Source organism: Mustela lutreola, chromosome 14 (assembly GCF_030435805.1).
Source record: "Mustela lutreola isolate mMusLut2 chromosome 14, mMusLut2.pri, whole genome shotgun sequence".
NCBI classification, from domain to species: domain Eukaryota; kingdom Metazoa; phylum Chordata; class Mammalia; order Carnivora; family Mustelidae; genus Mustela; species Mustela lutreola.
Genome location: NC_081303.1, coordinates 1,850,993 through 1,867,894, shown reverse-complemented (window position 1 = coordinate 1,867,894; position 16,902 = coordinate 1,850,993).

Sequence of the window (16,902 nt, the reverse complement as noted above, 5' to 3'; positions counted from 1 at the left end):
TAGATGGTCAAAAGACACATGAAAAATGCTCAACATCACAAATCATCAGGGAAATGCAAATCAAAACCATAATGAGATCTCCCCTCACACCTGTGAGAATGGCCAGAACAAAAAGACAACAAACAACAAGTGTTGGCAAGGATATGGAGAAAAGGGAACACTTGTGCAACTGTCAGTGGGCGTGTACATTGGCACAGCCACTGTGGAAAACAGCATGGAGGTTCCTTAAAAAATGAAAAATAGAATTACCATATTATCTACTAATTCCATTACTGGATATTTATCCAAAGAAAATGTAAACACTAATTTGAAAAGATATACACACCCATGTGTTTATTGCAGTATCATTTATAATTGCCACGATACGGAAGCAAACCAACTGTCTGTCCGTTCATGAATGGATAAAGATGTGGTGTATGTATACAATGGAATATTAATCATCCTTAAAAAGGAATGAGATCTTGCCATTTGTGACAACATGGATGGACCTAAAGAGTATTATGCCAAGGGAAGTGGTATTAGACCCATAAATACAGAGAACAAAGTGGTGGTTGCTAGAGAGGGGGAAGGGAGATAAGCAAAATGGGTGAAGAAAAGTGCGGACTACAGCCTTCCAGTTACAGGATGAGTAAGTCACAGGAATGAAAGGTACAGCTTAGGGAATAGTCAATCGTGTGACATGTGGCAGTTGTGTTTGTGGGATGTACAGTTGTTGAATCACTATGTTGTACACCTGAAACTAATGTAACATTGTGTGTCAACTGTACTTCAGTTAAAAAGAGAGAGAGAGAGAGAGAGAGACAATGGCAGATTAACTCCAAGTGAGATAAAGTCCATCAAAGAGCAGTGCCCATGTAAGATGGAGTGAAGCTTTTTTTGTTTTTTGTTTGTTTGTTTGTTTTTAAGATTTTATTTATTTAACAGACAGAGACCACAAGCAGGCAGAGAGGCAGGCAGAGAGAGAGGGAAGGAAGCAGGCTCCCTGCGGAACAGAGAGCCCAATGCAGGTCTTGATCCCGGAATTCTGGGATCATGACCTGAGCCAAAGGCAGAGGCTTAACCCACTGAGCCACCTAGGTGCCCCTGGAGTGAAGCTTTTGAAGGTCATTTGACTCAGTTCTTGAAGGTTTTGGATGCGAATCAAGGCAATCTATGCGGAATGCCAAAGCAGGGGATTGGGGTAAAAGGTCAGTGAAAACCAGGGTAGTCTAAGAGCTTTATGCTTAAGGACAGGGTCCTGTAAGCCTTGCCCAGCCTGTCCAACCCTTCCCCTGTGTTCTCTGTACAAGATCTGATAATAATGCCTTACCCATCTGTCTCCCTCCATGCCCCACTCCCCGCCCAGAAACCCAGTGTGTTTGCAAAGTCAAAAAACGTAAAGGCAGCAGCCACCCACGGAGATCCAGTTACCCGAGGTTGGGGTAAGAAATGCACATGGATACCAAGTACATCCCTGATCGGCAAACTGTGAATGATGGGTGGTGGCAACCAGATTAAAAGTAGGTTCCCTTTGAGGTGGGACAGAGGATGCCGACCTTGGACGGGATTCTGGCTTGCTCAGAGGATGGGGCCTGCTGGTCAGAAGGAATGGTGCTGGCATAGGGCCCCAGGTGGGCACAAGGGGTTCATATGTGGGACACTGACCCGCTGAGAGATGAGGCGACCCCACAGGTCTGTTTGGGTAAGGACAGGAGTCCTTGTGGCCGAGATGACGCTCTGCTTCACTGTGCTTCCCGCTCGCCCCCGCCAGGGCCTCCTTTAGGCTCACGCGCCCTTGCACGTTTTCCATGCCGGGTAACCTCTCTGTGCTTCGGAGAGTGCCACACACCCGCCTGCTTTTGGCCGCACGAAATTTAGCAATGGGTTGACCGTTCTGTTTGCCCCAACAGCCTTCTCTCGAGGTTCCTTCTTGCGGACTGAAGAGGCTTCCTGAAAGTGGGGAATGTGGCAAGCCTGTTTGCAGGTGTCGCAGATAAGAAGCTGAAACTTCTCTGTTCCCTGTAGTCTTAGGGAAATAGCGACAAAGACTGTATTTTCATGTAAAGTGCCTAGACTGGTACTTGGCACATATTATGAGCATGTATACAGGCAATGATTATTACTAATAACACTGATCATGTAAATATGATAAACTATAACATCAATGCAGTGCTATTAGTATGAACAACTGTTACTAATTACTGTTGTGTCAAACACCTTGTTTTAGACCACTCCTCACTTTTTAAAAAAAATTATGGTAAAATACACATAACAAAAAATGGTTGACATGTACATTTGAGACATGTAAGCTCACTGGCATTAAGGGTCACAGGGCTCAGCCCCCCATCCTGACTGGGCCCTAGGGCTCTAAGCTCTGTATGCCCGCGCCCTCCCAGTGCGTGGCGGCCGGTTGGGCTGCCCGCGCTCTCCCAGGCTCGCCCAGAGGTGGAGCCTTATGACGGGGCTACAAGACTTGAACAGCTTGCATGGGCTTCCTTCTGTGGGCTTAACCCCGCCTAATCCGTGTTTTTCCTCGGGGGCGGGACTATTTAACATTTGCTTGTGTCTGGAGTCCACAGGGCTAGTACAGGATCCAGAAATCATTGTAAATCCTCCAGAGACAAATTGGATCTTTTTTAAATGAAACTAAGTAAAAATTTTGTGAGTGTGCAGTGCATTGGTTGCCTGTGAAGGAGGCATGAGATGGGGAGACGTGAACCAGCCGCACCAGAGAGAGAGGAGGCCCAGCATGCTACATCCGGCCCTGTCATGAGGACTAGACTTGCCTTCAGTGCCCCTTAAAGGGCCTCACGAACTATTGGCTGGCGAGGACAGTGTGGTTTGATATTGGCCAGGTACGACACAGCATCTTTTCTGCCCTTCTAGCACTATCCTCCTAAGTCAAAAAGTCTCCTTCTTCCAAGGCAAAGGAATTGAGAGCACCACGCTCTCAGCGAAAAAATAAAACTCAAGCAATTAAAAACACATAATTTGATGTACATAGGAATGAATATATTTAGCTCTCGACTCGTTCCCCTAAGAGATCTAAGGTTGGGATTCCTGGGTGGCTCAGTGAGTTAAGCCTCTGCGTTCGGCTCAGGTCTTGCTCTTAGGGTCCTGGGATCAAGCCTTGCATTGGGCTCTCTGCACAGTAGGGAGCCTGCTTCCCGCCCACCCCCACCTCCGACTGCCTTTCTGCCTTCTTGTGATGTCTGTCAAATGAATAAATAAAATCTTAAAAAAAAAAAAAAAAGAAGTAGGAGAAAAAGCAAAATCAGTGGGAACATAAATGGGACTCAAGAAAGAGGGGAAATGCAGACCAGAAACCCCTGCAGCTTGCTTTGAGTGGGCTTGGGGTTAGTGGGAAGTTTTAAAATAGCGGATGCAAAAAGTAAAACCTTAACAGCTGTTAGGTTGGGTGTCCCCACAAAAATGTTCACCCAAAGCACTTTTCTTGATACTGAAGTTAAAAATAAATTTCGCCCAAAGAACCACAGAAAGAGGACATCATGTAGTGTGCCCAGAACCGACAAGAGCAGACTTTAGAGGGCTGTTTCCCATGCGCCCCTCAGGAGTGGGCGAGCCATCCTCAGCGAAGGACAGCTCAGTGAAAGGTCAGTGCTGTGTGATCCAAGGGCACGGCTCTCTGATGGTCCAGCTTAAGGCAAAGATAGATTTCATGGTCTCTGAAGGAAAATGGTTTTCCTTTAGACAATAGCTCATGTCATAAACCTTGTTTTCTCTAAGACATGATTCTGGTGGTCATTTGGTAGCAATGAGTTCAAGACTGTACAGGAGAGCTCCGCAGAGCTCTTGCGCCAGAGTCTATCACAAGCAAATGGTGGTAGGATTTGGTTTCAGAACAATTTACGGGAAAAAAAATGGAAACTAAGAAAAGTATTTCCATTAATCTAATTTTTGCCTATAATCTTGGAATAGAGCCCATTCTGTTTGGGTAGTAAAACACCTTAATCCAGCTCACAGAAGGATACCAATGGTAAACGTGTCAACAATCAAGCATCGTAAGTACAGACATCTGTATCTTATTTACAATTTATTTCATTTAGTACAGATTCATCACTTCTTATAATCCCCTTTCCTGAAAATGAATATAACATTTTTGGCATCATTCAATTCCATTAAACAAACATTTATTGGTCATTATTTACAGTAAACAAGTAGCTAACTTCTTATATTTTAGGGTGTGTTATCACATTAACACTCAGTCCCATGGACTCTAAACAAAATGTTTCCCCCAGAATTTGGCATCTATGGCCTAGATTTTGACAGAGCGATGTTAATGAGCCTCCTGGATAAGGTATTTGCTTTAAGAAGGTGCCATTTACCAAGATTAAAGCTTTGCAAATAAAACCAGGTTTATATTTAACTACCGACCCCCATTCTTCCCTTCATTCCCACAGTGCTATTTCCCTCACACTTCACTGTCTGCACTGCCAGTGCTCACCAGATGCCAGTTTTTCCTGTTTTCATGTTAGGAGGACGTCTTTCAAAGAAACCCTTTCTTATTGCCTATTTTACCAAGCCATTTCTTGCCCTTCAGTGTTTCACCTCTGAAAGCACTGGCCTACCTAAACCCAAGGCCACACTTCAAAAAATGCCTTCTCACCCGGGGCCAAAGTTTCTCACAATCTCAACCCATTTGGACGTGGAGGGACGTTCAGTTCAACCGCAGGCTTCTCCGCTGACCCCTAACCCCTACCCCAAGCCTTTGTTTTGTCTCTGACCTGGGATCTGTCCCCGCCCTTGGACGAGTAAGGACCTGTTAGAGAACATTAGTCGCTTGTTAAGACTTGCCTTCTTCTATCTGTTTTCATTTCTCTTTCCTCTTTCCAGAGAAAATGACCTTTTTCGTCACGTCTCTTTCTCCTTTTTGTCTATGCTGACGCTTGTGTTCCATTAAAACTTCACCTACAGTCACGAGCAGGTTTGCTCGTTCGGAAGTGCCCCGCACCTGAACAAGGAGACCAAGTCCGTCATCTAATGGCATCACCCTCGAGCTGAAAAAGAAAGAGAGTACATAATAAGGAAACCTCTAGGACATCAGACATTAGGTCCTAAGGCAAAAATAAACCAGAGGAGGCAACGAGGAAGAAGGTCACTATTAAATAGGATGGTCAGGGGGTGTCCTTTAAGCCAAGACCAGAAGGAGGTGAGGAGGGAAGTAAGCACCACAGGTACTGGGAGGGAAAAGCAGCTAACATCCTGCAGTAAACGCGCGTCCTGGGGCCGGGGTCGGGGGTGTGAGGGTGATCCGGGAACAGCAAGGAGACCCAGGAGGCTGAAGCTGAGGGAGCCAGAGGGGGTGCCGGAGAGAAGGTGAGATCAGTGGACAGTAAGATGGGGCCGTAAGGGTGGGAGGCAAGGAGGCGGCTGCACCGTTCTAGAAAGCACAGGGGGTTTTGCTGAATGAGAAAGGGACGTACACCCAGGAGAAAATTTATGACCTGAGTTACGCTTTACAGGACTCTTTCTGGCTGCTGCGTCCTGGCGAGGAGCGAGGACGTTCACAGCATGACCAGTGTAGATGCGGTCGCAGGTAACCCTGCCAGCGGGCGGTGGCCGTCGCGGTGGCAACGGCGGGGGGACCCTGGACAGGCTTCCAGCGGGGCATCTGCGGGCGCTGCGGGCAGTGCACACTGTGCGGCCGCGCCCCGCGGGGGCCCGGGGAACACCCGCCCGGGGAAACCCTCGCCGCGCTGTGGGAAAGCCCAGGGTCTGTCCAAACGATCCTGTCCCGGCGTCTTCTCTCCGCGCAACAGACACGCGTTGACCCGCCGAGCTCACGCGCGACGCTCAGCCCACCCGGCCCGCAAGTCCCTGCGCTACCCGGGACGCGGGGCCACCGGCTCCCAGACGCGCCTCCCGCTCTCTCAGCCCCGCGTCTTCTCCCGTGGGCTCCCTCCGCGCCTCGCTTCTCCAGCCCTCCTCGCAAACCGGCCCAGAACTGTCGTGTGCGTCCTTCTGTCCTCCGTCCCCAAGGCCCAGAGGTCCGCGGCCTCGGACTGCGCCAGCCCCGCGTCCCGCCGGCTCACAGCCAGTCCCGTCGCGACGCCCGGGTGCTCAGCCGGGGCCGCGCTCGCCGCCCGCTGCCGGGTCTCCCCAGGGAGGTCACCGTCCGCCGCCGGAGGTCACCGTCCGCCGCGGGAGGTCACCGTCCACCGCGGGAGGCCCCTGTCCGCCGCGGGAGGCCACCGTCCGCCGCCGGAGGTCACCGTCCGCCGCGGGAGGCCCCTGTCCGCCGCGGGAGGTCACCGTCCGCCGCGGGAGGTCACCGTCCGCCGCGGGAGGCCACCGTTCGCCGCGGGAGGCCCCTGTCCGCCGCGGGAGGTCACCGTCCGCCGCCGGAGGTCACCGTCCGCCGCGGGAGGCCACCGTCCGCCGCGGGAGGCCCCTGTCCGCCGCGGGAGGTCACCGTCCGCCGCCGGAGGTCACCGTCCGCCGCGGGAGGCCCCTGTCCGCCGCGGGAGGTCACCGTCCGCCGCCGGAGGTCACCGTCCGCCGCGGGAGGCCCCTGTCCGCCGCGGGAGGTCACCGTCCGCCGCGGGAGGTCACCGTCCGCCGCCGGAGGTCACCGTCCGCCGCGGGAGGCCCCTGTCCGCCGCGGGAGGTCACCGTCCGCCGCCGGAGGTCACCGTCCGCCGCGGGAGGCCCCTGTCCGCCGCGGGAGGTCACCGTCCGCCGCCGGAGGTCACCGTCCGCCGCGGGAGGCCCCTGTCCGCCGCGGGAGGTCACCGTCCGCCGCCGGAGGTCACCGTCCGCCGCGGGAGGTCACCGTCCGCCGCGGGAGGTCACCGTCCGCCGCGGCTGCCGCAGCCCGTCCATCCCGCGGCCCGGTTCTCCGCGCACCGAGCTTCCCCGCGCCGGGAGAGAAACATCGGGAAATGCTTCCAAGGTCACTCCAGTGCCTGCTCCTGTTTCCACCCGCCTCACCTCCTGCCCCGACTGGGAGAAACGCCTCGTCTTTCCCCGCCAAGGCCAAAGCTCACCTCGTGGTTCTGGGCCGCGGAGCCCCCCGCGCCCAGAGGCCTGTTTCGGAAACCCCTGATCTCAGACCTGCGGGTCTGTGACTGCGTCTGCGGAGCTTCCAGAACTACACGTTTCACTTACTGTTTGTTGGTTTTAAGATTTTATTTATTTATTTGACACAGAGAGCGAGAGAGGAGCACAGGCAGGGGGAGTGGGAGCGGGAGAAGCGGGCCTCCCGCCGAGCACGGAGCCCGATGCGGGGCTGGATCCTAGGACGCCCGGATCATGACCTGAGCCCAGGGCAAACCCTTCATGACTGAGCCAGCCGGGTGCCCTATAGAACCACACGTCTTAAATGGATGATTTGGGGGGATAAAAATTGTATCTCAGCAAAATTAAAACGAAAAACCAACCAACCAACCTGCATCTCTTCTGCCCTTTTCGCCTCTGCTCATACATACATTCTCGTCTCGGACAAAATAAACAAAAGCCAAATTCGGAAAGGCAATCTGCATTTGCTGGCCACACAAGCATTTAAAGAGCGCCAGCTGTGTGGGGCATCTCTCCCAGGTACTTGGAAGCTGAGTCACTGTGGTACTTAGCTAATGGCAGATCTTGCTTTGAGATCAGTTTTGTGCCATCCCCTGTGACCTCCCTGTCCTGATTGCTGGGCCCAGCTACATGCTTCCAACCCAGCCGCCCCTGCTAGAACAAGGGACCGCGGTGCCCAGTGCGAGTGTCGCGTGGGGGGAAGCCGTCAGACACAGGACCCTGAACCTGTAGCTCCTCCTTTGTATCTCACAGCGGGAGGAACATGGGCCCTGGAACCCTGGGGGAGGTGGCGTCTAGGGAAGGTGAGAGGAGAAATAAACCTGAGTTACAGGCAAAAGCATGGATGAGTTGCTCTCCTTCAAGGGTCTTCATCCTCTACTACAGAGAGAGACCTTTTCTCACCCTGTGGTTTTTAACAAACTCTAAAGTTGGTTTCATCTGAAGATCTTGCATCAACATAGTCACGTTGGCCAGGATGGGAGAGGGCCGAGTTTCAGATGCTTCCAGGTGGTCAATACTAGCTCCCTGAGGGACTGGAGAAGCTCAGTTCTCTTCATGTTTACTTTCAAGAGTGAGAAGGGGGGGCACCCGGGTGGCTCCGTGGGCTAAGCCTCTGCCTTCGGCTCAGGTCATGATCTCAGGGTCCTGGGATCGAGCCCCACATTGGGCTCCTTGCTTAGCGGGGAGCCTGCCTCTCCCTCCCAGCCCCCAATCTCTCTCTCTGCCTGCTTCTCTACCTACTTGTGCTCTCACTGTGTCAAATAAATTAAATCTTAAAAAAAAAAAAAAAAAAAAAAAAAAACGCGTGAGAAAAGTGCTGGGCTCCCACTTATGTTTCGAAGTTCTGCTCCAGAGCCACCAAAACCTAGCAGCCCACCGCTTTGGGGCACACATGCAACATCGGGGCCCTTCCCTCCCAGACACAGCACTACTTTTTTAGCGCTGAACCTTGAGGCCACACACAACAAGTCACAGATTCATCCTCAGGAAATCACCGAGTTCACCGTCCTGAAGCTCAGAAGGGACAAGGGAGGATGGCAGAGCTCTACCTCCAGAGTATCCGTTGCCAGCCTGCCCCATGGGCCAGTGCCCTGCGTCCGGACTGGGCCACTCAGCCCCTGTGGAGCAGACACTTTGCGGTCTCCACCAACCTCAGTCTAGGATTAGTCCCTCCCCTTGTGGGTCGGGGCTAGGCACACCCAGGTGCTCACCACCTCCTCCCTGCTGGGGCCAGACTTCTGCTGGGGCCACAGATCTCCCCTGGGACCCCCTCCCATCTTTTGTGCATGGTGTGGGGATGCCCCCCCCCCCCCCGCCCTGTGCTCCAGGACGGACCAGGCCCTGCCTCGTGTCTACTGCCATCTGTGCTGTGAACTTACCGCTCGATAAAGTCAGGGCAACCAGAAACAAATGGAAGAACTGGGCTGTGAGCATAGAACACAGCTAAGTGTGGAGTCCCAGTACTTGTGAGTAAGCAGTGGAAAAGGGTTAATGAAGGCTGGAAGTGTAACTCGTGAGATGGGGAAGTGTCCACCCGCAGACTTTTACTGAACCACAGCCACGCTCGAAATGGTGGAACAGGCAGAGGGAACAGAAAAAGGAGGACCACAGAAAGCCCGCAGTTGGTGGGAAGAGGTTGTGTGTACAAAACAGAAGTCGTTTACCGGGCAGCATGGGGCAGGACTTGGCATGAGTAAATGGACCTTCAGTACTCACGTCCCCCACTACCCGAGCACCTCACCCACAACCAAGAGTATCTCCTCTGCTGGGACGAATTCCAGCCGAGAACCCTCACCCTCGAAACCGGGAGGAGAGGGAAGTTGAACATCTTACCGGAGTTTGGACTATGAAAGCCGGTACGGGAGGTTGGGTTAGTGTTCAGATAAAGAGCTGAGAAGAGCATTTCCTTAATAATCTCTTCTATCTGGGTGGACTCCACATCAAATGCTTGGAACCTTCCATTTCGGAGGGCGTTTGAAAACACCTCACGAAATCCCATGGAGAACACATGACTGAATGGGAAGAGAGGGAAGGAGTGTGTGATTAAGCGTTTGCATGTGCTTATGCGTCGTTGAGAAGGAGGGGAGGAGAGTGACACACCAGAAACATTTTAATAGAGCCTGACTCTGTGGCCGTGAGAACATCTTAAAGCCCCCGATCTGTTCCTTGTGTCAGTTACGCCGCCACAGATGAGTATTAGATGAGAGAGGAATCAACATGCCCTATCTCCGTGCACTCAGGATTTCCTAACGAATGACTCATTCGCCTGTGACTGTGAATGCTGTTTTGGGAGGTTGCCGTAAAATGTTACACGTGTTCCTAGAACAGGACAGTTTTCTAAAAAGTTATATGCATTCTTTAAAGAATATAAAGGATGGACAGTCGCCAATTTATGATGGTTGGACTTAGGACTCTTTGACTTCATGGTGGTGCAAAAGTGACACACATTTGCAATTTGAATTTGGGTCTTCTCCCCAGGAGCCATATGTGGGGTGATCCTCTCTTGGGACACTGAGCAGAGGAAGTGAGGCACAGCTCCCAGTCAGCCCCATGATCCTGAGGGAACAGTCGACACACAACCATTCTGTACACACACAACCATTCTCTTCCTCAGTTTCAGTGCAGTATTCAACAAATTACATGAGATACTTGACACATTATTATCAAACAGGCTTTGTATTAGATGATTTTGCCCAACCGTAGGCTAATGTAAGTATTCTGAGCATGCTTACCATAGGCTAGGCTAAGCCATGATGTCTGGTAGCTTAGGTGTATTAAATATTTTCAACTTACGGCGGGTTTATTGGGACATAATTCTCTCTTATGTAAAGGAAGATCTGTGTATGGAGAAAAATGATCTCATCATGTGGCTTGGCTGACTAATCTCGTCTGTTCTGGCCTCAGATGGAATTCATTCTGTGAGACTTGAGGAGGTTCAATAGCTGAGTCACAGAAAGGACTTCCCAAGTGACTGTCAGGTCCCAGGGCGCTTCTGGCAAACTCCAGAACCTCCCAGGACCTTCCCAAGGGCACACCCTGAACCCTGGGCCATGTGCATTCTCGTTCTAGTGTGGTAGCTCAGAGAACTGACAAAGGTGGTTATGGTGGGGGAGATGAGACTTCTGAACAGCATCTTCAAGGACGGGTGAACAGCTTGTAGCTAAACATGGTCAGTGTACAGGTGAGTAGTGGATGGTGTAACTGTGGGGGGGAGGTTAGCCAAAGTCAGAAAGAACAAGTTCCAGCTTTATTCAAGAAGCACCCCAAATTCTTGAACAACCAGAAGGACAAGGGTAATATTCAATGTTAGAAAGATTCCCCAAACTGTGGTATGGAGGAAGAGACTAGAGGCAAACGAAACAACAACCCTATAATCAAAGAAATGCAAGTTGGAGGATTAAGGTAATGGTTCGTTGATATGTGAAATAAGGTTAACAACATGTTTGTTCTGGTAGGGTGTGCTGCCTTTTCACACAGGATGGGATGTTTTAAGAGTGGTGAGTGATGGGGCCATCCCAGCTTAGACGGAAGGATGGCAGCAGGCTGACAGAGGCAGGAGAGAGGACGGCTTCCACAAAGTGTATCCCGAACCACCTCCGGAACCCTTTCCCAAAGGCCCTGTTGGTGTGGCCATGCCTCATCTGTCTGGAACCGCATTCCCAGCCCACACAGGTGGACCAGGCCCTTTAGATGGGCTGCTCCATGACTCAGTTCAGCGGTGGGGTGAGGCCTTGATGACTCCATACAAAATTCTGGACCAAGTATTTAAGAAACAGGGAGGAGAGGGGCACCTGGGGGGCCCAGTGGGTTAAGCCTCTGCCTTTGCCTCAGGGTCATGGTCCCAGGGTCTTGGGATCAAGCCCCATATGGGGGGGGGGGGGTCTCTGCTCAGCGGGGAGCCTGCTTTCCCCCCTCTCTGCCTGTTTCTCTGCCTACTTGTGATCTCTGTCAAATAAATAAATAAAATCTTAAAAAAACAAACAGGAGAATTGCTTGTGAACTGACTTGGCCTTTAACTGGAGAGCACAGCACAGTCATTTACTTGCTTCTGTTGTGTGACAGTGGTCGCCAGTTTGGGAGCCATTCAGGGGCGCAGGGCTGTGTAGGATTTGGATGACTGATTCACCACCAGTTCATCAGATGAGCACCCCAAAGTTGGGGACTGTCTAGTCATTGTTTCTCGATGACACCAAGTACAATGTCTTGGGCAACAGGCTCTCGTATAAACTCTCGATAAACTTGATAAACTCCCTCTTGTTGAAGGAACAGATGTGACCTTGATGAACTGAGATTTCCTACCCCCCAGTCTCCATCCAAAAACTGAGAAAATTGTCTCTTTATACACATCTATTTGTACCTACCATATTTCTGAGAATGAAGTCAAAATATAAGTAAATATATTTGAAAGTCATTTCAATACTCTGCTTGCCAGGATAATTGCTTTGTGGTACATTATATTGAAAACTAAAAAGAAAATATAACTACAAGAAAGCATAAAAGTCTGCATGGTATGGAGGATTAGTATTGGACTGCGAGTCTACAACCAAAGACTGTTTTGAGTCTGCTTCTAGCTCTCTTGGTGATCTTGGTAAGTTGATTTACATTTCTTGGCCTCAGCTTCAATATTATTTTCAAAATTAATGCTGTATGATTATAATTACGTTTTACTGAATTCCATCTTTATTTTTCCTGTAAAACAAAGCTCACACTGGGCCAACAGGCATGTTTCCAATTTCATCATATCATACCACATGTCCCTTAAAGTCTCTATAACACAGTCTTCTTCTGGAAAGTGGTGCAATAGACAAGCTGATCTTAATTCTTACCTTTGCTCTAAAATTCTGTGTCACACAAGGGGTAAGAATCAGTGCTCCTTTCCTAACTGCACTTATACCATAGGTGAAAAAAATGTTGGGACTCCCTCATGCTGTGTAGGTCACTGCTTGCTGGGGCAGCTGTCCTTGAGGTTTGGCAATGGGTCATTTAAGGGATTAGAATCAGTGATCTGTAGAAGGCCATTCATTCACCAAGAGTCATTAAGTTCCTTCAACTTGCCAGGTACTGTGCCTGGAAAACAAGAGATTAAAACAAGATGTCAGCTCTCAGTCTCCTCAATAAGATAGACCAAGTAAATAAATATGATCATTTAATCCTTCACTTTATATTACTTCTATTTTATTTTATATTAGTATATTTCCATTCTTTTTTTTTTTTGAAAGATTTTATTTATTTACTTGAGAGAGAGACCGTGAGAGAGAGCATGAACCAGGAGAAGGTCAGAGAGAGAAGCAGACTCCCCATGGAGCTGGGAGTCCGATTCGGGACTCGATCCCGGGACTCCAGGATCATGACCCGAGCCGAAGGCAGTCGTCCAACCAACTGAGCCACCCAGGCGTCCCAGTATGTTTCCATTCTTAAAGGGTTTCCTTTAAGTCTTTTAAAGTACTAAAGTACCATTAAGTACTAAGTACTGATACTTTCCTAGAGTATACATGTCTCCGAGATTGTTTTTGGAATATTAGTATTACTTAAATTTAAGTCACTTCTAAATCTACAATTTGTTTTTATATATTCCATAAGACTTTTCCAAATTTAATTTCCTTCACATGGATCAACAGTTTTGCCAGTTACATTTATTAAATTATCCATCCTTTATTCCACTTAATTGAATAAAATAGTTGTCATTTATTTAATGTTCATAGATAGTGAGCCCTATTTCTGAATTTTCTATTTCACTTACATAGTTGGCTATTCCAATAACATTACCAAACTTTTTAATTTCAGCACCTTTACAGTATGTTCTGATATCTGGTGACATAAGTATACCTTGCTAGTCCTTCTTTGTTAAATTTTATTGGCCATTCTTGTACATTTAGTATTCCATATAAACTTTCAGATAATTTTGGAACCTTAATTGGATAGTGTTTGTATTCCAGTTGGAATCATATTAAAAGTCACTTTGGGGAACAGAATATTTTTATGATGTTTCCTATCTAAGGGCATAGTGTGACCATTTTTTCAAACTTTGCTTTATGTTCTTCAATAAGATTTAACTATTTGGCAAAAAAGAGTCAGGAAAAAGTATATTTAAAAAATAATATTTTCAATGAGGAGACAAAGGGTTTCTAAAATATAAAAGGCTCTTATCAGTTGATAAGACAGGGATAAACAACCAAAATAAAAATGAGCAAAGGACAAAGATAGGTAATATACAGAAAAGTAAATCCAAACAGCTTACAAACATATGGAAAGATGTTCAAACTCACCCCTAAAGACTTCCAAATTGAAGATAAAAGCAGGTAGTTCTTTATACTAGGGTTTCTCACCGGTGGCACTGTTGGCCTTTTGAGCTAGATAACTCTTCCTTGTGGGGCTGCCTTGAGGACAGTAGGATGTTTAGCAGAATCCCTGGCTCTGCCAACTGGAAACTAGTAGCACCTCCCCCCAGCCATAACTAACAATTATGACAATCAGAAATATCTCCAGACTTTGCCAAATGTCTCCTGGAGCAGACACAATCATTACAGTTGAGAACCACTGATTTTTTCCATTTATCAGATTAGCAAAACAAAACAAAAAAACCCCAACAACTTGATTACACCTATTGTTAGCAAGATGCAGGGCAAAACCAATACTCTCATGTTGCTAGTTTCTGGAAAACAACTGAACAATGCCAATTAAAATAAAATGCGTATACTCTTTGACCCAGCTAACCCACTCCTGGAAATAAATTTCATAAAAATGAAGCAAACGATACATAGACATATATTGTCCAAGGATGTTAACTGCACCATTGTGGGCAGTGAACAAAAACCTAAAAACAGAGTCAATGGCCATAAATAAATTACAGTGCACCCACACAATGGGATATTAGAAAGAATTAGAGTTTCATCTTACCACAATAGAGCGTTTTCTACAAATTATTCCTGAGGAAAGCAAGATTCAAAACTACATAATATAATTCTTTTTGTAAAACCCACATCTCCACATGCTTTTTATATTAATAGAGAAAAGTAAAACTGCCCTTCAATAGTTTATTTACATCAACAGAATAAGGAAAAATATTTGCATGTCATCTCTCTGACAAGGGTCTAATATCCAGATTATAAAATGAATTCTTATGACTCAAAAAAAAAAAAAAAAAAAAAAGAGAGAGAGAGAAACAACAATCCAATCAAAAGTGGGTAAAAGACTTGAAGGGATATTTCTCTACAAAAGATATATATATATTTAGCTAACAATTATATGAAAATGTGCTCAATACCCTCAGTCATTAAGGAAATGCAAATGAAGATTACAGTGGGATACCACCTTATGATAGGTATTTTTAAAAAAAAGGAAAAAAAATGTTGGCAAGGACATGGAGAAACTGTCACCCTCATATATTGTCAGTGGGAATATTCACGGGCACAGCCTCGGTGGAAAACAGTTCAGCAGTTTCAAATAGTTAAACAGAGTTATAAAGTGATTGCAATTCTACTCCTAGGTACCCAAAATAATTGAAAACCAGTATTCAAACAAACACTTGCACACTCACGTTCATAGCTGTACTACTCACAATAGCCAAAAAGTAGAAACAACCCCAAATGTCCATCGATTGAATAAACAAAATGTGTTATACACGTAAGATGGGATATGTTTCAGTTGTAAAAAGAAATGAAGTACTGATAAATCCCACAATGTTGATAACATTAAAATTATTATGCTAAATTAAAGAAACTAGAAACAAAGGGTTATGGACTGCATGATTCCCTTTGTGTGAAACACCCAGGATAGGTTAAGTTCGTAGAAACAGAGAGCACATTAGTGTTTGCCAGGGGCAGGGGTAAGGGAAGAGAGAGCAATAGGCTACAAGTTTCCTTCTGGAGAGGTGAAATGTCTTCCAACTGGGTGGTGGTGCAGGTTACACAACAATGTGAATGTACTAATGCACTGAGTTGTCCACACAATGGTAATGGATAATCTTATACTATGTGACTATTACCCCAATTAAAAAATACATTCTATTTGCCTCTGTATTACTTTCCTATTGCTGCATAACAAATCACCACACAGTAAGCAACTTAAAACATTACAATTTTTAAAAATTTTTATTTATTATTTTTTAAATTACAACAATTTAGCTCATGGTTCAATACATCAGAAGCCCAGGTGGGCTTGGGTGTGTTCCCTGCTTGAGAGTTTCACCGGCAAAAATTAAAGTGTGGGACAGGTTGGAGGCTCTGAAGAAGGTTGTTAGGGAGTATTCAGTTACTGTGTTTGAAGGACTGAAATCACCAGCTTGCAGGCTGTCCACAAAGAGTCAGACTCGACGGCTGTGGGAGCCCACGTCCTTGGTACATAGCCCCCTCCAGCAGCAGCACAGCACATCTTCCTCAGTCTTCAAATATCTGACTTTCTCTTCTGCTACCATCTGGAGAAAATTCTCTGCTTTTAAAGGGCTCTCATGGGACGCCTGGGTGGCTCAGTGGATTAAGCCGCTGCCTTCGGCTCAGGTCATGATCTCAGGGTCCTGGGATCGAGTCCCGCATCGGGCTCTCTGCTTGGCGGGGAGCCTGCTTCCCTCTCTCTCTCTCTCTCTGCCTGCCTCTCCATCTACTTGTGATTTCTCGCTGTCAAATAAATAAATAAAATCTTTAAAAAAAAAAAAAAAAAAAAGGCTCTCATGATTCGATTGGTCCACCTGGATAATCTCATGTGGCCTTATAATGTTGTCATCCGATTCACAAGTTCCACCCCACACTCAAAGGGGAGGGGATTACAGAAGGGCAGGGGTCACTGGAGGTCATTCTTAGAATTCTGCCTAGCATAACCTCTTACAGAAAAATAATAAAAACATTTTCTGCCCAATTCAGGAACAATTATTATTCATTAATGCCCAACATTACAAAGAGGATTTGAAGTGTGAGTGATTAATACCAGGGAAATTTTCCAGACCCAGTGATTTACAGATTAACACAGTCCAGGTCTTCAAGCCTCAGGAAAGGGCCAGAGAGCTGTTCCCAACAGGCAGACTTCTCCTGAGGCCTCTCCTGTTTCTTTCTCTTTCCTTCTTCCCTTCTGCTACAGCACTGAATGTGCAAAGCGATTGCCCAGAGGACGTCCAGTCTTCCCTCCGAAGTCATGATGACCGGTACACACTGTGGCTACAGTTTAGGAACTAGATAATTATATTATGTAGATGAGACGTTCTTACTTTTTGGTCTCAAGATTCCTGTTACTTAGGATCCTAAAGAGTTTTTGTTTTTGTGGCTTATTCCTATTGATCGTTATCATATCAGAAATTAAATCTGGAAATGTTATTCAACAGGAAAACATACAAGCCCCCAGTTTCTTAGCCTTTAGAGTGATGACGTCATCGCATCGGGTAGCCTCTAGAGCGGA